Source organism: Aquarana catesbeiana, linkage group LG08 (genome assembly GCF_042186555.1).
Source record: "Aquarana catesbeiana isolate 2022-GZ linkage group LG08, ASM4218655v1, whole genome shotgun sequence".
Taxonomy (NCBI): Eukaryota; Metazoa; Chordata; class Amphibia; order Anura; family Ranidae; genus Aquarana; species Aquarana catesbeiana.
In genome coordinates this window covers 152,655,440-152,670,826 of record NC_133331.1, presented here as the reverse complement: position 1 = coordinate 152,670,826, position 15,387 = coordinate 152,655,440, and the positions used below count along the sequence as shown (strand labels likewise).

The 15,387-nt window shown below is 45.9% G+C and overlaps 1 protein-coding gene across 2 annotated transcripts in view; it reads left to right on the top strand.

The window, feature by feature from the left end:
* The first annotated feature begins 8,879 nt into the window (after nt 1–8,879).
* Nucleotides 8,880–15,387, top strand: part of LRRC20 (leucine rich repeat containing 20) — a 626,217-nt gene continuing 619,709 nt past the window's right edge. Inside the window, exon 1 of one of the 2 annotated variants that reach the window (XM_073596572.1) lies at nt 8,880–9,138. The gene's annotated coding sequence lies outside the window, so the exon portion shown is untranslated. The remainder of the gene's footprint in view (nt 9,139–15,387) is intronic. The other variant, XM_073596571.1, reaches the window with a different exon arrangement.

Sequence of the window (15,387 nt, the reverse complement as noted above, 5' to 3'; positions counted from 1 at the left end):
GGTACCACAAGAGGCTGCATTTTTTGGCCGACCAGACTGGATCCAGGGTCCTCACTTTCTGGTCTTCCTTTCACGCTTCATTCCGGGCTGTGGCTGTGCAGTTGGAGATGTGGCAGGAGGAGGAGTAGGACCTGGAGGAGGAGGAGGAGGAGGACCTGCAGGAGGAGGAGGACTGGGAAGACCTGGAGGAGGACTGGGAGGACCTGGAGGAGAGGGAGGAGGACCTGCAGGAGGAGGAGGAGGACCATCCCAAAGATGTGAGTGAGGTGTAATTTGGCCCCTCATACCTTTCTCCAGAGCCTCCGATATGAGGGCCTCACACATGACTTTTTGGCCCTCCTCCATCCTCTGCATTTTATAGGCTATGAAGGCAGCAATGTTCTCCTGCATGGTGTGGGGTGCTCCCAGGACCTCTGTAGCCCTCCAAAAGAATGCTATAGCCGCCTCCTCTAGGGTACTCGTCCTATTGCCACTTTCTGTTTTCAGGGGGGGTGGAGGGACCTTGATATCAGCCAGCCGGCTCGGCCCGGCCACCTCCTGGCTGAGACTTCCCTGTGTATGAAAAAGGGACATGGTTTTAGTTGTTGCTTCATCAATCACAATCCTAAATTAGTACTCCCAACTAACATCTAGTTAACATCATTGATTGGACAAGCAGAAATATTTAGAGGAATGCTATACCTGGCTCAATCTGGGCTCCTCCACATGTGGCCTGGAAGGCCCAGGTTGGGCGTCGGAAGCCTCAGCCGGGGGGGAATGAAGCGTGGAAGGAAGACTGGAGAGGGATGGCCTGGGTTCAGTCTGGCCTGCCAGAAAGTGCAGCCTGTCATAGTACAACATCCTGGGGACATAGATGTCATCTGCTGCTCCGGATCTCTGTGAATCCTGGACTTTCTTGCGCTCCCTTAGATATGTGCTCCTCAGGCCACCAATGAAAATCTTTAAATAAGTGATGTCTGCCGTGGGGATCACCTGCTTCACAATTTCACACAATTGCTCCAGTGCTGCCTTCCTCTTTGCTTGGTTCTTGAAATCATGGTGGGTAATCTCCCACAGACAGGGCAGCTCCCTTAGCATATCTATGAATACTGACATGAAGTCATTATCTTTCATTAGGATATCCATGTTCACTGCAAGACACAACACAAGACAAAGCCTAATGTCAGACAAAACTCTCCTAATCTTGTTACAATATAGGCCTCAATCTAGAAGCAGTATAGGCACAAGTTTGTCTCTTACCTTCGTTCTTACGATCGGCGCGTCCAATGCTCCTTCCTCCGCTCACAGATCGTACGTAATACGCACGCGTGTTACGCTTTATACACACTGTGCATGCGTGTAACTCCGCCCGCCCCTGACGTTCTTTCTAGTGTATTCCCCGCCCCTTTTCGTTCGGCGCAGTGGGTGAAGAGCACATGGCGGAGTTACAGCAGGTGCGTGCTAATTCTAGCAACGAGGAGGAGGAGGAGGAGGAAAGCCCGGATCCAGGCACGTCCCGATCCAGAAGGAGACGTTTTAAGGCCACAAATATGTTGTTTGGGGAGATGTTGGAGATGGTCGACATCATGAAGAAGTCCGACTATGACGGAAAATATGGGCCTTACCCCAACCCCAACATCCGAAAGGCCAAGATCATGGCGAAAGTGGTCAGGAGTCTTGAGAGGAATTTCGGGGTACGAAGATCAAAAGATCAGCTCAGGAAGCGGTGGTCGGACCTGAAGTTGAGAGAGCCAGAGCAGTACCGAAAGATCCGGAGAGTGCTGCAAAAAAGTAAGTAGTTGTGCTGTGTTCCTATTCTTTCTGTCTTTATTCCGTTCGTTCTGCTCCATATGCTTTTATTAATTGTAACGTTTAAAAAGGTCAACTTTAATGTTCATGGGCCCATTATTCGTTCGTATCAAACATTTTTCTTTCGGCCTCTAGAACACCATTGTTTAGGCCATATGCATTTTCACACATTTTTGGGGGCCTACTTGGATGCCAAATATTTGTTTGTGTAGATGGATTTGTTACTAGAATGAAATGCAAACTAGATTGTGTGTAAGGAGAGGACACTGAGCAGCTGTTTTCACATCTGGACACTGGAGCACTAGTGTGGGACACAAGAACACCATTTTTATTAGGGGGGGCCACACAGGTGCTCCAGTGTATACTATAGGGGGGTCTCCATCTGTGAAGCTTGTACCAAACAGGTAAAGTATTGCAGCTTGACAAAGGACACTAAAAAAGATACATCTGGGAACTCGGCTAAAATAGACAATTGTACCCCACTTCCAAGCAATGTTTCCTAGTTCTAGTTCTGCCATCAAATATCTGTGTGCTAAGTATACCATTTTTGTTTTACATAGGGGAGAAAAGACTCGGAGGACACCCCTCATCCCAGGAGACCAGAGCCCCCCCCCCTCTGGAAGAAGGGGAAATACCAACCCAAGAAGCTGAGCAGGAGGAAGAAGAAGATGTGGTGGAGATTGGCACCACAACAGGTGAGTGTCTGCGACCACAGACTCAGGTAAAAGAGATGGATGTTGGCAGATTTTTGAGACCTTTTTTTTGTTCTTTATGTCTTTTTAGGTGAGCGTGATCCAGAACGCTTTACATTTGAAAGTGCCCAGATACTCATCGGGGAGATCATGGGGTGTAATCTCCAATTGCAAAACATCCAGCAACAAATCAGTGATGTTATTAAAAAAAATAATAACATCATTGATGTTTTGGGGCGAATTTAAACCCCACAAAATCACCTGTTTTATCTTACGAAAATGTTTACAATGTTTAGAAAAGCCAAATTTGGAGGATGCACACAGTGTGCCAACATGTGCTATCTGCCATCACGGGAGATCAATGGACGCGTTTTGGGGGTGCAACCCCTTCCTCAATTATAAAGTCGCATTGAGGAAGGGCTTGCTCCCCCAAAACACGTCCCTTGATCCCCCCTGATGGCAGATAGCACATGTTGACATTCGTAAATTGGTGTGCATCTTCCAAATTTGGCTTTTCCAGGGGTGATTTCCCCCCATCTGAATGCTATATCAAACACAGTTCCTAAATACTCATGTCTGATATGGCCTTCAGGTTTTACCATATGTGAACTTTGTAAGTTCAAGTTTTTTGGCTTTCTTGTTGGTTTTACACAGGCCTGTTTTATCTGAAATGGATATTTCGATTTTTGAGAATGCTACTGCAAACATTGTTATACAACATAAATGTTGGTTTGTTTTAAAAACCTTTGGGAAATGCACATGTGATTGTGCAGGTATAGAAAAGTGCCTTACTCAAGAATGTGTGGATTATTGTCTCAACACTACAACACTTTTGGGGTGATGTAATTGCTGTTTTTATGCAAAAATGGGGGTTATTTCCTAAGGGCAAATACACTTTGCACTACAAGTGCAGGTTCAGGGCAGTTGCAAGTGCACTTGTAGTGAAATGTGTTTTGGCATTTAGGAAGTACCAGCCAACACTGTTTTTTATAAGGTTACCCAATCACGACATTTTCTGCACTCAACACATTTCTGTCAGGGTCAGCTAAAACAAACACAAGCAGTAAATGTCCACAAAGAATTTATTTTGGTTGTTTTTTATTTGAAAAAGGTGTCACAGATTGGCATATTGATAGCCCCCCTACCCGCAAAGAACTCCAGGTAGCGTAACCGGACATCACGGGCATTCAGGGAGGGCAAGCCAGGACGGCCACTTTCAAGCGCCAATAAATAATGATATTTGAAGCGCTTCACAATGTGCATGAAAATGAATATATAAGAATAAATATAAATAGTCAAATAAATCCAGCGGTGAGTAAAAATTCCTATAAAATCCAGCAATCAAAATAGTGTAAAATTATTAAAAATTAGTGACACCAAATGTGTAAAAAATTCACATAAAAAATCCACATAAAAATAAATATATAGGGATGTATTCAGAAGGTTCAATTATACAGGTGTAGAATCCTGATTGGTATAGAGCTTTTGATCACTATCAAAGCTGTTTAAAAACACTTGCTTAATTAAGGTGCTCATTGATAGTACCAATGTGTTTTTTGCTTCTATTCACAACCAATGTGGGAATCATAAACAGGCAGATAAGAGAAAAAAACCAATCATTGTGCAATAGTTAGGATACCAAGGTACACAGGCAAACTTCAATCCACTCACGTGTGCCTTATAATGATAAGGCATATGCAGGTTTTACTATAGCAGTCAGCCGCCTTAGACAGGAGCAGATTCAGTGCAGTACACTGTGTGAAACTGCTGATCTGCACAGAGCTTCCTTGGCTCCTCCCACGCGTTACATCACAGTCACGTGACTTTTTCAAGCACCGTCAGTGTTGATGGATTAGGGATTCCGGCCTCAGGCCCAACTGAGCCAGCATAGTTGGCTGAATGTTTTCTTAAAAAATTATGGAGAACACAGCAGGCAAGTATTATATGGTTCAGTTTATACTCCGCCATATGGATGGGTGTCAGAAATAATCGGAACCGGCTGGCCAGGATTCCAAATGTGTTCTCCACCACTCTTCGGGCTCTGGCCAGCCGGTAATTAAAAACCCTCTGTTCCGGGGTGAGGGTCCTCATCGGGAATGGCCGCATCAGGTGGTCCCCCAGCGCAAATGTTTCATCAGCAACTAACACAAATGGGAGACCTTCAACATTGTCCTGTGGAGGTGGCAAGTCCAAGCTGCCATTCTGGAGACGCCTGTAGAACTCCGTCTGGGCGATCACTCCACCATCGGACATCCGACCATTCTTCCCCACGTCCACATACAAGAACTCGTAATTAGCCGACACCACCGCCAACATCACTATACTATTAAACCCTTTGTAATTATAATAGTACGACCCCGAGTTGGGTGGTGGGACGATGTGGACGTGTTTCCCATCAATTGCCCCTCTGCAGTTAGGAAAGTCCCACCGCTGGGCAAAGTGGGAGGCCACAGTCTGCCATTCCTGTGGCGTTGAAGGAAACTGTTGAGGAAAAAACAATAAACATTACTATTTTTTCTAAGATACATGGCAAGCAGATTAGACACAAACATTATGGGGCAACCTCCAGATAGCATTTACTAAGGGGAATTTAACAAGGCCAAAGTATAAGGTACACCTATCATATTCCCCCTCCCCCCTCTCATGGGCCATTTCTAACATTATAGGGGGGGGGGGGGGAACTCTTGGACAGGTAACCCTTTTCACTTCATTGAGAGATGAATGCCTAAATACAGGGTATTACTTGTAACAGCCCCTCCTTAGTTACACTATTGGCAGCCCACTGGACAGGTAAGAAGTGTCATAATACAAAGATATAAATACACACTGTACACATTTGAGGACATTTGGACATTCTGCTATTACCTATCAAGATAATAATAGAATAACAAAACTTTAAACAGTACCATTGGAAAGTATACAGGCAGGCCCTTGCACTACATGCTTTGGGGAATTCATCCATACATCTGACCAGTAAAGAGATGGGTATAGTGTGTATGGGTTTGGCAAAGTCAGCAGATAGATGATTGAGGATAGAGAATTGGGATCAGCTGACTTAGCAGTTGGGGGAGGGAGGGTTAAAAAAAATTGGGGGACACCACAAAAAAACCCCTCTGGCACTCTGCCTGAATTGAAATCAAAAATCACATTTCCAAACATTTTAGGGGGTGTTTGGGTATAAAGCACTACTATGGAGCTGATAAAATACATTGTTAAGTGACTACATGAGGTGAATATAGGGCAGGAGACACCATGCTGGAGAGGTTATTGAAGGGCAAATATGTATGAAGGACCTAACATAATAATTACATAACAATCCAGCATGAATGAGGACAAAGGGGACATTCACAGCATATTACAATCATGGTAATTAGGGAATGAGGGAAGAAATACAATATATTATCAAACATTCAATACAATAAAATGTGATATAAAAGGATACAAATCTTACCTTCATATACTCCTTCTGCAGGACCTGTATGATGGCAGAACAGGTCTCTGGGATGATGATACCCAGAGCCTGGGGGGAGATGCCTGTCGAGAACTTTAAGTCCTGCAGACTTCTCCCTGTGGCCAAATCCCGCAAGGTAGCGACCAACCTCTGCTCCAGAGTGATGGCTTGCCTCATGCAGGTATCCTGCCTGCTGATATAGGGGGTCAGCGAAGCCAACAGACGGTGAAACACGGGGTCCGTCATCCTGAGAAAGTTCCTGAAATCATCAGGATTATTCTCACGGATCTCACGGAGCAAAGGCATATGAGAGAACTGGTCACGCTGAAGCAACCAATTCTTGGTCCATGAACTCCTCCCCACCCTGTTTATGGACTGGACTTGTGTCAAGGTCAGGACCCCAACACCAAGCCCCCGCACAGCACGAACTCTACGAGGAGTACGCATACGAAACATGGCTAGAAAACGGTTGGCTGCTCAGAACGAAGTAACAGAACGCACTGAAGAACAGCAAGGCCTGTGAAGAGCGACCTGAAAAACAGCAACGAGCGGGCAAGATCGCACAGAAAACTCCGATACGAACTGACTGCACGCACTGAAGAGCAGATACAAACCCACAAGCACAAACTGAACGGCAGAAAACGATCTGAAAGCCACGAGTCTGAAAAAGCGCGAATCGTCTCTCACCAAACTTTTACTAACACGAGATTAGCAAAAGGAGCCCAAAGGGTGCCGCGCTTGGTTCTGAACCGGCCTTTTCTAGTCTCGTCGTACGTGGTGTACGTCACCGCGTTGTTGGCGATCGGAAATTCCGACAACTTTGTGCGACCGTGTGTAGGCAAAACAAGTTTGAGCCAACATCTGTCGGAAAAAATCCTAGGATTTTGTTGTCGGAATGTCCGAACAAAGTCCGACCGTGTGTACGGGGCATTAGAGTAGTGGTCTCCAAACTGCAGCCTGGAGGCCGTATGTGATCCTTTGCTTGCCTTTATCTGGCCCTTGGAGCACTGTTCCTCCCACTAACACCAACAATGGTGCATAATTCCTGCTACTGATATCAGCAATGGGGCACTATTTCTTACATTGCCGCCAACTATTCCTCCCACTGACACCAATGATGGGGCACTGTTCCTCCCACTGACACCAATGATGGGGCACTATTCCTCCCAATGATGGGACACTATTCCTCCCACTGACACCAATGACGGTACACTTTCCGCCTACTGACACCAATGATGGGACACTTTTCCTCCCACTGACACCAACAATGTGGCATAATTCCTGCTACTGACATCAGCAATGGGGCACTATTTCTTCCATTGACGCCAACTATTTCTCCCACTGACACCAATGATGGAGCACTATTCCTTCCACTGACACCAGTGATGGGACATTATTCCTCTTACTGAAACCAACAATGGGGTACTATTCCTCCCACTGACACCAATAATAGGACACTATGCCTCCCACTAACACCAATGATGGGGTACTTTTCCTCCCACGGACACCAATGATGGAGCACTATTCCTTCCACTGACACCAATGATGGGACATTTTTTCTCCCACTGACATCGATGATGGGGCACTATTACTTCCACTGACACCAATGATGGGCCACTATTCCTCCTACTGACACCAACAATGGGGTACTATACCTCCCACTTGCACCAATAATAGGCCACTATTCCTTCCACTGATACCAATGATGCGGCACTATTTCTTCCACTGACACCAATGATAGGGAATTATTCCTTTCACGGACACCAATGATGGGGCACTTTTTCTCCCACTGACATCAATGATGGGGCACTATTCATTCCATTGACACCAATGATGGGATACTATTCCTCCTACTGACACCAACAATGGGGTACTACTCTTCCCACTCACACAGATGATGAAACACTTCCCACTGATCCCAACGATAGGGTATTATTCCTCTAATATCAAAGATGAATTGTTTACACCCACTGACTCCAGGAACATTTCTACTCCCACTGGCCACAGTCTGGCCCCCAAAGTCTGAAGCACAGTAAACTGGCCCTTGGTTTAGAAAGTATGGAGACCGCTGCCTGAGTGCCAGTTCACACTGCTGTGTGATGCGAGATCACATGTGATTCGCACCGCACATCACATGCGATGTCTGTGCAATGCGATTTTAGCTATAAAAATAGTATGGCTGAAATTGCATCATATTTGGACGAAACTTGCACAGAACCCTTTTTTGGTTCGCACCAGAATCGGATCGTATGGCTGTTCACACCCATGTGTTCCAATTCATGTCTGAACTAACAGTGCGCAGTGCGATATGCGAGCTGAAATGGGAGTGTCATTAACAATTTATTGACACTCCCTGCAGTTTGCATATGGCCGTGTGAACTACCGTGCTAGTGGGGTGCGATGCGAGAACCCGCAGTGGATTTGCATCGAACAAGTGTGAACTGGCAGTTAGAGGAAGAGAAAAAAACGCCAGACGCCCCTAAGAGCAGCGTAAAAAACTTCCAATGTACATATGCACCTGGAAACATTGGTGTACATGTATTGCACGGCTAGGCTCACATGTATGCGGGTGTGGGGCCGACGGAAAATCGCACCTGCAGCAAATTTGCTCTTCTGTTAGCGTTGAAAAGCAAAGCGTTTTCCCCGAGCTGGGAAACACATAGCACTATGCCAATTCCCTGCGGCTGCAATCTTATAAATGGTGCAGGGGGCCTTTTTCCTTGCATATCCCATAGGTACAGCGGTGCCCATTCATATGACAAGTAGGAAACCTCCATAGTGTGAACCCAGACTCTTTTTTTAAACAGTAAAATGTATATAGGTCATCACATCTGGCCAAATGTAAAATAACAAATGAGGGCCATCCAAAACGAGGAACAGTCGGTAGCTCTGCTCCACACAATATGACTGCCAGTGCTATACAGGAGGACAATCAAAGGACTAATCCTCATGTACAGAAAGAGGAAGACAACATTCATGAGCACGCCGACCCGCGCTGCCCGTCACTTTCCTGAGGCGAGCCCCCGGCTCCACCCCGAACGTATGAGCAGCTAGGCCTCAGTGTTGTTGTTCCCAACCAGGTCCGCCTCTGGGGATTCCGCCGCTGATTGGCCGAAGACAGCGGCACCTTGTGCTGCACATCTGTTGCTGTCTGTTGGGTGTAGAAGAGAGCTCAGTCAGTGGCTGTGCGAGCTGAGAGAGGAGCCGGTAAGTCACACATGGGACATTAGAGGGAATAGCGCGGTGTGTAGAGGAGACTCTGCAATTATTCATTCATTCAGGAGATTGCTTAGCCTCTACACTGCTATATAATGAACCCTGTGATATGACTGAATGAAACTTTCCTGTTCACTTCACTGATAACGCACACTTTTCCAAATACCTCTCATATTTACTAGACAAACACGACTGATCATGTATATAAGAGAAACTATCATTTTCTGCCTAATTACTTCACTTTCTTAGCTACATTAGTGCTGTAGATTTGAGCATTTGGGGGTTGTTCACGGCACAACAAATGCAGAAAACGCACGGCTGCGCGTTGAACTGCATTTTACATGTTTTTTTTTCAGTAGACGCCATGTCAAGTGTTCAAATTCAAACAGTTTATTTTTATCATTGTAAAATATATGTTTATATATAATATGTTTTTAACCACTTCAGCCCCCGAAGAATTTACCCCTTTCCTGACCAGAGCGTTTTTTGCGATTCGGCACTGCGTCGCTTTAACTGACAATTGCGCGGTCGTGCGACGTGGCTCCCAAACAAAATTGACGTCCTTTTTTTCCCACAAATAGAGCTTTCTTTTGGTGGTATTTGATCGCCTCAGCGGTTTTTATTTTTTGCGCTATAAACAAAAAAAAGAGCGAGGATTTTGTAAATAAAACACCATATTTTGTACTTTTTGCTATAATAAATAGCCCCATTTTTTTTTTTTTTTTAAAAAGCAAATTTTTTCTCACTTTAGGCCGATATGTATTCTTCTACATATTTTTGGTAAAAAAAAATCGCAATAAAATATTGATTGGTTTGCGCAAAAGTTATAGCGTCTACAAAATAGGGGATAGATTTATAGCATTATTATTATTATTATTTTTTCTTTTACTAGCAATGGCGGCGATCTGCGATTTTTATCGTGACTGCGACATTATGGCGGACAATTTTGACACATTTTTGGAACCTCTGGCATTAATATATTAATACTGTAAAAATGTCACTGGCAGTGAAGGGGTTAACTGTGTTCCCTGCTACGTGATTCAAACTGAAGGGGGAGGAACTAACTACAGGAAGTAACAGATCGTGGTTCATAGCCAATAGGAACACACGATCTGTCACTCCTGTCAGAACAGAACAGGGAAGTGTGTGTTTACACACACTCATCCCTGTTCTGTGTCTCCTGGTCACGATCGCTCGTGGCCGGCGGCCATTGCGACCTTCGGCCGCAAGCATTGGCACCCCCGCTATGTGCCTGCTATCCGGCCCCCGCAAGCCAATGTACAGCTACGTGGTTTCGCGCAGGGGAGCCAACCTGCCGCAGTATAACTGCGACGGCTGGTCCGGAAGAGGTTAATGTATCATTTTGATTTTTTTTATTATTAGTGAACAGAGGTCTCTGAAATCGCGGCCGAAATCAGGACTGACATGCGGGAGTGAAATTGTACGAGTTCAGCTGAACTTCATTCCCGCAGCTCGTGTGAACCTGGGTTTAGTGTACTTATTTATGGAAGAACCATGGCAGTAAGGGTGCATGTGTTTAGGAATCTAGTTTCAGTCATTATTATTATATACTCGAGTATAGGTCGAGATTTTCAGCCCTTTTTTTTGGGCTGAAAGTGCCCCCCCTCGACTTATACTCGAGTCACTGCCATCTGTCTACATGATCAGCGTGTCATGCAGACAGACGGCGGCCAGCATGTGATATTACCATTCGGCGGCCATTCTACTGTTCAAAAGCAAAACTCCTCCTCGTCTGTGATAGGCAGAAAGCTCCATTTCCCAGCAGTCAGTGTACAGCCTATCACGGACATTCTCTCATCCTCGTCCGTGGTATGAGGATGAGAGAATGTCCTTGATAGGCTGACCGCTGACTGCTGGGAAATGGAGTGTTCTGCCTATCACGGATGAGGAGGAGGCGCGGCTTTTGAACAGTAGAATGGCCGCCGAATGGTAATATCACAGGCTGATCGTTGCAGAGCGGCACACGGAGGATGCAGATCGCCACAGGGACACATACACAGGTAGGTGACACATGCACACATACACAGGGACACATGCACAGGACACAGGTAGGTGACACATACACAGGGACACATGCACACATACACAGGGACACATGCACAGGACACAGGTAGGTGACACATACACAGGGACACTTGCACAGGACACAGGGAGGTATACAGCTGCAGATGGGCATTGTTGAACCTCTTTTTCCACTTACAGTAGCTGCTGCATTTCTCACCCTTGTCTTATACTCGGGTCAATAAGTTTTTCCCAGTTTTTTGTGGTAAATTAGGGCCTCGACTTATACTCGGATCGACCTATACTTGAGTATATACAGTAATTAGAGGAATATGTAAAAGTCAACATTTAATATTCCTGATATGTGCCTGCTGTACCATGTACTTGTATGAGAAAGTATCGTTCTCTTTTATTGCCTCTTTTATGTGAATTCACCCTTGTGTTCCTTCTAATCCCTCTGCTCTCCTATTAAGCCCCCATTCACATTGAATGTGCCTTTGAAATCGTGTGACTTCATCTGAAATTACACGATTTTGGGTGCGGCTTCATGCACATATGTCTATGCAAGTCGCACCCGAAATCACCAAAAGTAGTGCAGGAACTACTTTTTCAAATCCGTGCGGCACTGCAAAGTCGGCACTGTATCGATTTGAACATACCCTTCGCCGACAATAGGGTGCAACTTTTCATGCAATTTGACCTGTCAAATCGCATGACAAGTCGCTCCAATGTGAACGAAGGCTAAGTCAAATCGCATGACAAGTCGCTCCATTGTGAACGAGGGCTAAAGAATAAGTTCACCTTTTAACAAAAAGTAATAAATGCACATTGTTTTTGCAGGTAAAATAATGTGCATTTATTATTTTTTGTTTTTGGAGCCTCTCGGGCTGGGTTCACATATGAGCACGCAGCGGCTCACAGCAGGGGTCCGGTGCGCCCTCATTCACTGTTTCAGGTCTGATTTCAGCCCAAATTTTTGGCTAAATTCGGACTAGAAACGGACCAAAAGACGCACAGTGCTCCTGTGGAGATATGTGAACCGGCTCCACAGAGAGCCGGTCACAGTCTCCTGCTGTGCAAATTGGATGCGTGGAAACCCTCATCCAATTCGCACCCAGCCTAAAGCATTGCACCAGCTATCAGCAGATCGTTGATGCCATGCAGGTCCCCTTCAGATCTGCCAGTATCTGTGTCCTTGTACATCATGTACAGGTAAGCAAATACAATCTGACAGGAAGTAAGAATGAACTACCACAGCGCTCCACTGTGGCGTGGTAGTTCATTGAAAACTACAAGCCAATAGGCTGCCGGACCTTGTAGTTTTCCATTTACAGAGCACTGTGAATGAGTAACGCGGCCAGGCTGGCTGAGCCCCACTTGGCCACATTTTCTTTAAATTATGACAACTAGCGTGTGGAGATCCCCGCTACCTGTCAGATCGGGGAATCAGGAGGGTGCGGGGCCAGTCCGTTTGTAACATGTTACACCCTGTATATGGGTATAACATGTAAACATGTTACAAAAGGTGAACTTATGCTTTAAAGCTCCATTTACACTAATGCGTTTTTTGATGCATTATTGTGCCTCTGCGTTTTTGGAAAGAGTCAGGAACTTTTTTTTCCCGCAAAATGCAGCGTTTTGCATGTAATAGACGTCAATGGACCCGCATCAAAAACGCAAGTACCAAGTTTTTACTGCGTTTTTTTTTTTTTTTTTAGCTGTACATTCACTGTATATAACTGGTTGCTAAGGAGGGGCTGGGAAGCCGGCCGCTGCGTCCTTAACAACCGATGAGTCATCAGCTGTCAGTGGACTTCCCCGCTGAATGTAAAAAAAGAATTGCCAGCAAAAAAAAAAAATTGTAAAAAAAAACAGCGTGGGGTCCCCCCCAGGTCCATACCAGGCCCTTGGGTCTAGTATGGATTTGGAGGGGACCCCCCCACGCCAAAATGTATAAAAAAAATGGCATGGGGGTCCCCCCAAAATCCATACCAGACCCTTATACGAGCATGCAGCCCGGCAGGTCAGGAAAGGGAGGGGACGAGTGAGCGCCCCCCCCTCCTGAACCATACCAGGTGTTTTTTTCCTCTGCTGGAGCTCCCGTCAACGACCCTCCTCCGATACTGCGTCCTGCTGATCTGTTTGCGCATGGGAAAGGGAGGGGACGAGCGAGCACCCCCCCCGAACCATACCAGGCTGCATGCACTCAACATGGGGGCAAGTTGCCCTGCCCCAAAGCACCCATCTCCCCATGTTGAGGGCATGCAGCCTGGTATGGTTCAGGAGGGGGGGACGCTCGCTTGTCCCCTCCCTTTCCTAACCGCCCAGGCTGCATGCTCTGATAAGGGTCTGGTATGGATTTTGGGGAGGACCCCCATGCCATTTTTTAAAAAAAATTTGGCGTGGGGAATCCCCTCCAAATCCATGCTAGACCCAAGGGCCTGGTATGGACCTGGGGGGGACCCCACGCTGTTTTTTTTCACAATGTTTTTTTTTTAGCCGGCAATTCTTTTTTTAACATTCAGCGGGGAAGCCTGCTGAAGCTGATGACTCATCTGTTGTTAAGGACGCGGTGGCTGGCTTCCCGGCCCCCTCCTTAGCAACCAGTTATATATAGTGTAAAAAAAAAACCCACAAATCGTGGTAAAATCGTGGTAAAAAAGCATGTCCAAAAACGTGGCAAGCACTGCTGTTTTGCAGCTGAATTTCTTCAACTACTGGACTGTTTTAATTTAAAACAGCTTGTTGATGTCCCCACACACACCAGGGGGCATACCTTGGATCTGGTCATTACAAACTCTGCTCCTCTCACCAACCTGCAGGTGTATGACCTAGGTGTGTCTGATCACAAGGCCATTTCTATGGTTTTACCATCCCCATCCAGCCTCTACAAGCCTAAGCGGAATATCTGTTTCAGAAACCTAAAAAACATAAACTCAGAACTCTTGGCAGCAGACTTTCAGTATCTTTCCACGCACTTTTCAACAGCCAACTTAGCAAACTCTTGGACCTCCATGCCCCTGTTAAAACAAGAACAATCACCTTCACCCGCTCAGCTCCCTGGTTCACAGATTAGCTTCGTAAGATGAAGTCAGCAGGGCGGGTCCTTGAGCGGCGCTTCAAAGCTTCTGGCCTCACTATCCACAAACAAATTTACCATGAGCAACAACAAAAATATGCACAGTCCCTCAAAGAGGCAAGGTCACAGTTTTACTCCAATGCCATCAGAAATAGCCCAGGAAATTCCAAGCAGCTTTTCTCCACTCTAAATCACCTTCTTAAACAAAAATCCCCTCCACTTACTGCCCTTACAGAAGAGTAGTGCAATAAATTCATGGATTTTTTCACATCAAAAATTGCACATATTCGCTCTGCCCTTTCTGGTCCTCCTACCCAAATTGTTCCCCCAACATATATCGTCTCCCAACCCCTAAACTGTTTTCCTGCAGTGTCATCAGAAGAGGTGTAGAACATCATCAGGAAGATGAAACCCTCCACCTGTCCCCTGGACCCTCTCCCAACCTCCCTGGCAAAAACTCATATCACTGTCCTAAGTCCCTTGATCACTGCTGTTCTAAATCATTCCCTCCAAACTGGTCATGTTCCCCCTGTTTTAAAAAGTGCCATTATCAGACTATTGCTCAAAAAAACCCACTCTTGATCCGGAAGTCCTATCCAACTATAGGCCCATCTCCAATCTCCCCTTCACATCAAAAGTACTTGAGAAAGCAATCGCCACTTACCTTCAGGACCACCTCAAACATAATAACCTCTTTTAAAAATTCCAGTCAGGTTTCCGCTTTGCTCACAGCATAGAGACTGCCCTTGTCAGAGTTACAAACAACCTCCTCATATCATCCGAGGCTGGCTCTCCTTCCCTTCTCTTCCTCCTGGACCTTTCTGCTACATTTGACACTTGACCATGGCATTCTTTTAAACCGGCTCCACCTCACTACTGGACTTAATGACACAGCCCTTGGTTCAAATCATACCTCATAAACAAGACAGAATACATCTCCCTGGACCACTTCAGATCAAATCCACATACAGTTACTTGCAGTGTCCCCCAGGGGTCAGTCCTCGGCCCCATAATCTTCATCCTCTACCTCTCCCCCCTTGGTCAAATTATCAGTCGTCACAAAATTTCATTCCATTGCTATGCCGATGACACACAGCTGTATGTAAATGCAACAGCTGAAACTCCACCTTCACAGTCAT